The sequence below is a fragment of the Ranitomeya imitator genome, chromosome 1 (assembly GCF_032444005.1).
Source record: "Ranitomeya imitator isolate aRanImi1 chromosome 1, aRanImi1.pri, whole genome shotgun sequence".
Lineage (NCBI taxonomy): Eukaryota > Metazoa > Chordata > Amphibia > Anura > Dendrobatidae > Ranitomeya > Ranitomeya imitator.
The window spans coordinates 908,975,337-908,984,813 of record NC_091282.1 but is presented as its reverse complement, the minus strand read 5'-3'; the positions used below and the strand labels follow the sequence as shown (position 1 = coordinate 908,984,813).

The 9,477-nt window shown below is 47.1% G+C and overlaps 1 protein-coding gene across 1 annotated transcript in view; it reads right to left on the bottom strand.

Annotated features, from left to right (window-relative positions):
- Positions 1–4,573: 4,573 nt before the first annotated feature.
- LOC138654579 (uncharacterized) overlaps positions 4,574–9,477 on the bottom strand; it is an 89,240-nt gene continuing 84,336 nt past the window's right edge. The window contains exon 2 of the transcript XR_011316388.1: positions 4,574–4,695. The gene's annotated coding sequence lies outside the window, so the exon portion shown is untranslated. The remainder of the gene's footprint in view (positions 4,696–9,477) is intronic.

The following is a 9,477-nucleotide window of genomic DNA, read 5'->3' as shown; positions in this document are numbered from 1 at the left end:
TTAGGGTTTTTTGTAGACTGCAAAGTTCTCTTTGCTATCCTCGCTCTATCTAGAATATCGGACCTTACTTTGCTGAATCTATTTCATCCCTACGTTTTGTCTTTTCATCTTGCTAACAGTCATTATATGTGGGGGGCTGCCTTTTCCTTTGGGGTATTTCTCTGAGGCAAGTCAGGCTTGTATTTCTATCTTCAGGCTAGTCAGTTCCTCAGGCTGTGCCGAGTTGCATAGGTAGTGTCAGGCGCAATCCACAGCTGCCTTTAGTTGTGTTTAGGATAGGTTCAGGTATTGCGGTCTACAGAGATTCCACGTCTCAGAGCTCGTTCTATTGTTTTTGGGTTATTGTCAGATCACTGTATGTGCTCTGATTGCTGGCACACTGTGTTACTGGATTGCCTTCATAACACGCATCCCAGCGAGTTGTCTCAAACTCTCTAGGCTCGCATCTGTGTGCAGAGCGGCCTGAAACTCCTGGCTAGGGGAAGCCAGAAGCGAGGTCAGGGTCCATTCCCCACGGGAACCCTCTTGGACCTGCTCTGGGTCCACCTCTGGTTCAGTCACAGTGATGACTGAGGAGGGTCCGGAAGGCTGACAGTTATCTGCGTTCCGGGCACTCTGACTGCGGGTGACAGCAGCTACGTAGGCTGTCTCCCCAGGGGTTTCTACAGACCCATCAGCCGGCGCTGCTATGGGCTCTACCTCCCCATCCACCCCAAACACTCCAGGGGCAGTGCTACTTATGGGCCAGTTACCTTCCTCGGTGGCACTGGTCACTTTCATGGCATCACCTTCCTCACGGTTCCCATGCATCTCCCCATTTCCTGTAGCACCGACACTTGCCCCTGTTAGGGGTTCCTCAGCCGTCTCACTCTGCAGAGCGACGTGGCTGGGCACGCCTGTACCTATGGACACATTAACCTTCACAGAAAAATCATTATCAGGTTCAGCTGGCACAGGTACAACATTTTCACCATCCATCCTAGGGAAAAAATGGTTATTACATGCATCATTACAAGATAAAGCATGGTCAGGTAACACATGCGATTTCCCATCATCATCATCATTATCAGGGTTAACTTTACCCTCATTAGTAGATTGGGGAGGGGTGTCAGGGACGTAGTATGCAACCAGTCTCCCCAAATCAGTCCCCAACAAAACATCAGTGGGCAAATTATCAGACAGCCCCACTTCCTTCACCCCGCTCCCGGCACCCCAATCAATAAAAACCCGGGCCATCGGTAAGGGACAGCTGATGCCCCCAATCCCAGTGACAGTTAGGGTTTTCCCCGGAATGATTTCTTCAGGGGCCGCCAGTTCGGGTCGGATGAGGGTTCGTTCAGCCCCGGTGTCCTTGAGGCCTGTAGCAACATGGCCTCCCACAGTGACGTGCTGTATGTTGTCACACACCCTCCCAACCACACCACCCACCAAAAGAACTGCTGCATTAGGCCCTGGGGCCTTGGCTAGGGTGTTCTTCTGCTTGGTTGGGCAGGAGGAACTGATATGACCGGTTTGATTGCAGGTGTAACACTTGCGAGGTTCGGTGGTAGGTCTGGTGCTGTTGGCCATGGGGCCAGGACCTCTGGTGTGTTGGCTGGCAGGGATACTGGCGTTGGTTGCAGGCTTACCCCCTCTCCAGCTGGTGGTGACTGGCTTCCGCACTTCCGATCTACGGTTGGCCTCATAGGCATCGGCAATCTGCGCTGCTTTCGTCACGTCTTTGGGTTCTCTGTCCATCACGAACTGTCGCACCTCAGCTGGGCAAAGATGAAAGAACTGGTCTTTGATCATCAGGTCTCGCAGCTGTGCAAAGGTGGTCACTGACAGTGCTTGGGTCCACTGGTCAAAGTGGGTCCCCAGTCCATGCACATTACTGTAACTGTCGTGCGGGCCATGTTGGAGGGTCCGGAACTTCCTACGGTACATCTCGGGTGTAAGCTGGTACTTTGCTATCAGGGCCTGCTTGATGGCCTCATAGTCTCCATCTTGTTCTTGAGGGAGGGCAGCAAACGCCTCCAGAGCTTTGCCTCTCAGCCCTGGTGTCAGGTATCGTGCCCATTCATCTGTAAGCAGCCGGTACTGTCTGCAGGCTTTCTCAAAGGCCTGCAGAAAAGTGTCCAAGTCTCCGTCCTTCTCCATAACAGGGAAGTGATCGGGCCGGGGCTTAGGTATCTGAGCGCTGCTGGGCTCACGGCTTTGGGACGACCCCTGCATTTGCAGTCGGGCTAACTGCAGCTGGTACTCCCGCTCCTGGTATTGCTGGATCAGCTGCAGACGTCTCTCTAGGTCATCTGCGGAGCCCTGCTGCAGAGCCAGCTGCAGGAGGAGGTCTGCGCCCCCCTGGTTGCCAGTAGGGCCCATATTCAGTGGTTGGACCTCTGCTGCAGCACCATGTTCGCTTGTGCTGGCTTCTGCGGCCTCTGGGCTCTGTGGCCTGGCTTGGTCTGCTTCAAATTGCACCAGTTCAGCGACCATTTGAGTCTTTGTCTTACCCTGGGAGTTCAGGCCATGGCACGTGCATATCCCAGCAAGACAGTCCTTCTTCTGCTTTTTGTACCAGGCTTCCCCTTTCGCAGCCATGGTTGCCAAACAAAAGATAGGATAGAAAAACGAAGAGGGAGGGAGGGGATAATTAACAGTACGCAATTGTCTCAAGACTAATAAAACACTGAGTTCGTTCTCCAAACTTATTTGCGCAGAGTCCTCGCAAGAACTTTCTGCAAGTTTTTAGTGAGAGGAATGATTACTCAAACCAAATCACTAATGCTCTAATATATCCCATCGCCTTGCCACCAATTGTCAGGAATCCCCTGACCGCTGCCACCAATTTGTCACGATTCACACCGTGACCGTCACCCCTACGTCACGGGTTGGGGTGACTTTGGGCCAACAGACGGCTATCACATGTGCAGGGGGGCTTATCTTAGTTATCCCTCCACTGCTAACAATGTGATGAGAAAACACACACAAGGCTATTGACCTCTTAGTTTACAGCAGGGGCTTATTCTAGGTATCCCACTGCTTTCAATATACCACAAACTGCAGGGATTTATGTATATCCCGCTTACAGTTCCACTTAACACTTGCAGCTCTCTGGCGCCCCCCTTACTCTCAGGTCAGATTAGGTACTGCACCCTGGGCAATTAGTCGCCAGAAAGGCTGCCTGCTATGTACTGGCTATTGGGCACGCTGCAGCGACGCGATAACTACTCCCACTCAGACAGGAACAATAATTATCAACGCCGCAGCCGCTACAACATAACCCAAAAGTCTGCACACTATCGGTATCACAGCCACCAGCTTCGATTAAACGGGTCCGAAGCTAACCCAACACAGTAGCGTATTTCCCTTCAAGAGACTTAGGGTTCGTTTAGAGCATGGAGATTGAACTAATATTAAATATTATATCCCATAAAAATTAGGCAGTGCTTTATCAAAATTTTTTTTAATAAAGATGTTACAAATGAGACAATTGCAAATATGTACAAGGGTAATTATGAAATAAACAGGGATTAAATGAGAAAAGGTAACACTCACATGTTCAAAGCATGGCAGGCAACCAGGCTAGTGGAGTTTTTTCCATACGTCCCAGCTCATTGGACGTGCTGCTGGCTTCAGGAGAAGACAAGAAGTCAAGAAGTAATCAAGCAGAAGACTGAGCTGGGGAGCCTGCCACAAACTTAAAACCTTAAGGCTGTGACATCACAGAAAGGCTGACTTATCCAGACCCTCCTCTCTCTACATTCTGAGTACTTCAATCTTAAATTTATCTACTTGCTATAACTTCGCTACAAAACATGTCATAGTCATAAGAAACCCATCATTCATCACGGATTAACGTGAGCATTCTAATAATATCAAATATGTCCTATCTGGGATACATATTTACAGAGAAAACCCTACTTCTTTACCAGATGGAGTTAGAAGCCCGTGTTTCGCGGGATGGGTAGATACACCAAGTGAGAATACGAATATATATTTTCGTATTCGTAACGTAAACGGGGTGCCTAATATCTCACCAACACAGAACAAAGAACTTCCCTGCATTCAAGCGACTTAGAATCCAGTTCTTGCTGGAAAAGAGTTTACACTGCAGGAAATGCCAGTTGTAAATACCTTTGGCGAGGGGTGATGGGGAATTTGGGAGTTGAAAGTCAGGAATTGGAAGCTACAAACTGTTGCAGCATCAATCCAAGAAGGGGGGCTTAGCCCACGCAGTCTAGCAAGAGAACTACTTATGATATTTCATACCATATCGTGACAGATGATCTATCCTATACAGTGGGCATTCAGATTTGATGACCTGACACCTTTACATTTTTAGATTAGCCATGCAACTGCAGTGGTAGAAAATAACAGACACACCAATACCACCCAGGTCTTTGTTGTCATGTTACAACGATTATGTAATGACTGCAGCATGGGCGACCACTGCAGCCAATCACTTGCCTCAGAGCTATAAGTTACAGGAATGCTGAAGCCAGTAAATGGTATATGGACCGAACAGGGAATAATGGGGGGAGAACATCTTGGGCTACAGTCACATCTGTGTGAGTGTGTCAATCCGAGAGAAACGAACAGATTTTTTTCCTCGGGTGTCCTCGTAGTTGCGTCAGTTTTTTTCTCATCTTATTTTCTTTCTCTTCCCAGAAGCAGGTAGACTGAACTTGTTTTCATCCATTAGCGGAGTCTGATCTGCAAACGGATTAGAATAGGATATACTCTAAGTCTCATGGGCCGGAGACAAGAATTTGTTTTTAAAACTGATATGTAAGTGGCTTTATGAAACTCAAGTGTCAATATCTGTCCGAGAAAAACAGAAACTGACAGCGCTAGGATGTGTCACACAGATTCCTTACTATTGAGAGATGCCGAACGAAGAGACGACGGTAAATGGCACAATACCACAAGAATGCTGCGTAAATACAGTCATGTGACAGGCCACTCACATGGAGCATACAGGGGAATCATGACAGTGAGTGCATCACACATGGTCATGATTCGGCAGCCTGCAGTCACAGACTACAGAATACTGATTTAATCCCAGACAATCCATTAACAGAGCAAAGTGGCAAGATCATTTTACAGCGTTTAAAAAATTTAAAACAGGTTGAATTTGTTGTTGCTGATCACAAACGATCTTTCCAGCATAAAATTCAACATAAGCAAGATATAGAACAAGTCAACTAATCTTAGTCAATAGGGCTGTCATGTCTCCAGACTCCAAAGCATGTTGCACATGACCTGTCTGCAGATATTTTGAAGTTGCAATTTGGTGCAAAAAAAGCTGCCAGTCTTTTTTTTTTTAATTTTTAAATCAGAAATTGTGTGCTGCTGTAGTATGATTTCAAATTTTATTATTATTTCTTTATATAGCACCATTAATTCCATGGAGCTGTACATGAGAATGGGGTTACGTACAGGGTTATAGATATCATTTACAGTAAACAAATTTATATGAATTAAAATCACAGCTGCACCACAAATTACCCAGATAAAATATAAGACAATAAAATCATATATCTATAAAGAAACCAAGTATAGTAACCGATGCTCTGTAAAAAGACGGGTGAGTACCACCCAGACAAGGAAAACAACCCAAACAACCAACTAATGAATCCCTCAGAGAAGCACCCTACAGGGAGTAGATTATAAAATGCCTTTATTAGATACAAATGGCAAGATTAAAAGTAAACAAACATTAGTGCGCATAATAGGACTAGGAGCCGACATACATAATCGCTCCAGTATAAATAGTAATGGCTGACACTATTTACATACAGGTAAATCCCTAAGGCTGGTTTCACATTTGCGTTTAGTGACGCTGCGTTTGTAGCGCATATAAACGCATGCGTCATGTTTTCCTATATTTAACACTAAAAACGCATGCGTTTTTTTTGTACGCGTTTGACGACGCATGCATCTTTTTGATGCTTGCGTCCAGCCGCGGAAATGCAACATAATTTCCAGAGGCGTCTATTTGCCGCATAGAAATGCATGCGTTCGTTTGCGTCTAAAAAATACATTGCTTACTATGTAAACGCATGCGTTTTTACGCACATGCGTTTGGTTGCGTTTTTGAATGCATGCGTTTCAATTGAGATAAGCCTGTCTAGACACTGATAAGCCACCCCCTACCATCAAGGTGATAAAAGGGAGGTTGTGGACAGTTTCAGGACACTTCTCACCAGACTCTGAGGAAGACAAGACACTGGCAGGCCGCATTTTGGAGGACAAGACCCTGATCAATGTGAGTATATCCTAGCCAATGCCTTTATTTTCTATTTTTTGGCTCTACATGTCCTAATTTCTTCCATTTCTTTCTTTCTACATGCGTCAGAATGTCTTCTTTGGAGTCTTCATCTGATGAGGAATATCAGCCACGTAAGTCGGAAGTGAAGCATGTCAGTGAGGTGAGTATTTGCCTCGTCAGCTTGGTAAGTATTCACTGTCACATCGACACATGTGATAATTTGATTTTTCCTTTTTTTTAGAGCACTTCTACTGAGGCACAGACCGGGCAGGAGCAGCGTAGTCAAGGTCCGGTGGGAAGACGCCAGCGGGTACGTATACAAGGCTGACTGTCCTCAGTGTAATATTCTTGAATCTTCCTTTCTTTCCACTCGTATTTCTTTAATTTTTTCTTCTGGAATCCTTTTGTATGTTGACTTTCCTATTCATGCCATTTCTCAGCATTTTTTTTTCTTTCTTTTCCTTATGTAATTGAGCAAACTTTAATGACTTTCTTTAATTTTTAGGTTTCACAACTGGACAATGACCTGATCGACAATGACCTCCTAATCACCCTTGTCCAGGAGCGAGTCCCGTTGTGGGACAGCCAGGAACCACTGCATTCGATCAACACCACGCTCCGGCGTTTATGGAATGAGGTGGCCCAAGCGATGTGGGATGGCTGGGACAACGCCCCGCCACGGGTCCGTAGTGCATTTGGTAAGTATTGCACTGCAGTGTGAAGCAGCAGAGACCTTGGCCGTGCTCACTCGACTGTGTGTGATGAAAGAAACTCTCCGGAGTTTCTCTCATCACACACAGTTGTCTGTGCACAGCAAAAAGTCCATTTCCTGACCATAATGTGTTTTTTTTTTAACAGTGGACAAAGTAAAAACACGTTGGCGTTCGATGAAGGACCGCTTCAAAAAGGACCTGTGCCAAGAGAGTCGTGTTGCCAGTGGTTCAGGAGCAAGGATCCGAACGTACAAGTATCATCGCGTTCTGTCATTTTTAAGACTGGTCCTTGCCCAGAGAATGTAAGTATTTATCACATGCTTTCGGTTGTATTGGATTGCCATAATCTGTATTTTTAAATTCCACAGGATTTTGCGTCTTGTTAATTTTTGGTATTAATTTTCTTTTTCCTTTTTTCACAGCACATACAGCACGACTGTCAGCCCGGGTTCTGGAGCGGTCCTTCATCCGACAGCCACGGACCCGTCCCAGCCATCCAGCAGCGCAGCAGCAGGTGGGCCTTTCACACTAACTGGAGACCAGGGAGCTGGTCCATCAGGTCTTCCCCTTTCGCAGTCCTCTTCCACTGCCCCATTTTTTTGGGGCTCATCCTGGCAGCGGCAGAGGGCTTCAGACAGGTCACTCATGTCCGAGTTTTTGCACTTGAGCTCGGTTTTACACGAAGCAATCAAGGCTTTAGGTGACCGAATGGATGTTTCACATAACCTCTTGAATGCCCGTATCCAGGAGGTCACCAAAAGCCTTGATCAAGTGAAAGCCGACCTCCAGAGGCCAGCTCATCATTTTTTTAACCAAATTGAGCAGGGCATGTAGGAACACCTTACCCCTGATCTCCAGCTCAGTGTGATGCAGGTCTGCAATGCTGCTTACGTGCAGGCTATGCAGCAGAGTCGGTATTTCCGTGGAGGCATATCCAACTGTGCCGTCACTGTCACGATTAACCTCAATGCCGACCTCTGCTGCATACCACTGCACGGCCACCTCAATTCCTTCCACAGGCGGACTCCACTACAGCGCCAGCACCATGACGAGTGCAGTTGGACATGCCACCACCGTGACAACCGCTGCTCCGGCTTGGACCTCCTCCACTGACCCCACGATGCAGCAGGACCCTGGCGTAGCTTTTCGGACCGGCCCCACCACGATGCAGCAGGACCCTGGCATGCCTTTACGGACCGGCCCCACCACGATGCAGCAGGACCCTGGCAGGGCTTTCCGGACCACCCCTACCACAATGCAGCAGGACCCTGGCATGTCTTTATGGACCGGCCCCACCACGATGCAGCAGGACCCTGGCAGGGCTTTCCGGACCGCCCCCACCACGATGCAGCAGGACCCTGGCATGGTTTTCCGGACCGCCACCACCACGACGCAGCAGGACCCTGGCATGGCTTTATGTACCGCCCCCACCACGACGCAGCAGGACCCTGGCATGGCCGTTCGCTCGACAAGCGCTATGGACTGTGAGACAGTGCAGCCGGACCCTGACAGGTCACCCGCCACCACGCCACGGCATATGAGCCCACCAAGACATCCCCCTACCAGGCACACCCCCAAAAAAAACTCAGAGAAAAAAAACAAAAACAGAGAACTCTTAGTATTCCTCCCCCTTCACCTACCGATGTGTCTGTAATGTCAGTTTTGTCTCACCCTTCCAGTGCGTCTCAAGCCTCTCATGTGTCAAGCCCCATCCCCGAACTTCCAGACCCTTCTAGTTTCATTGCCCCTTCTCCTGCCACCTCAGCGTCGTCCACGGTTAGCCAGGCCTCAGTTCTTCACACCCCCCGTTTACATCACTCTACCCCAAGCCGGCGCAGTAAAAAATAATTTTTTGACTTTGTTAACAAAATAAAACAAGTTTGATTTGCCATAATTATGTTTGGTTTATTGTGTCTATCGCCGCCGGCAACTCACACCGTGCGCCAAGAAACTTTGCCACACACTTATTTTTTGGGCCACATCATATCTCTAGTAGTTAAAAATAAAAGACTGCAGCTATATGTGTGTCTTTAGTATACAGATATGAGGTGGGCCAAAAAATATAACATGTATCTCCATAATCTCTTTTTGTCTATGCCTAGTGTGGCAGTATGAAGAGAAAATGGTGGAAATACAGTGCAGTCCTCTACTGATCAGGTCAGGTGTCAAAAAACTCATTAGTTATGACACCTGACCTGTTGAGTAGATAACTGCCTTGTATAATCTCCATTTTCTCTTCTTTATACATAATCGATTACACACAAATTGAGGGGACAATGGTTGTCACACGCTACATATCTATGCTCACCTGCCCATGTGTCAGAAATAGTGAATTCATGAGCCTGTATATGTTTATCATGAATTCATTATTTCTGACACCTGACTTGATGAGTATAGATAGCGTGACAGTGATTGTCTCTCCATTTTGTGTCCAATGGATACATGAGAAGACAATCATGACGCAATGACGTCAACAAGCTTACCAATAAAGCAACATGGCTGCCATATTTT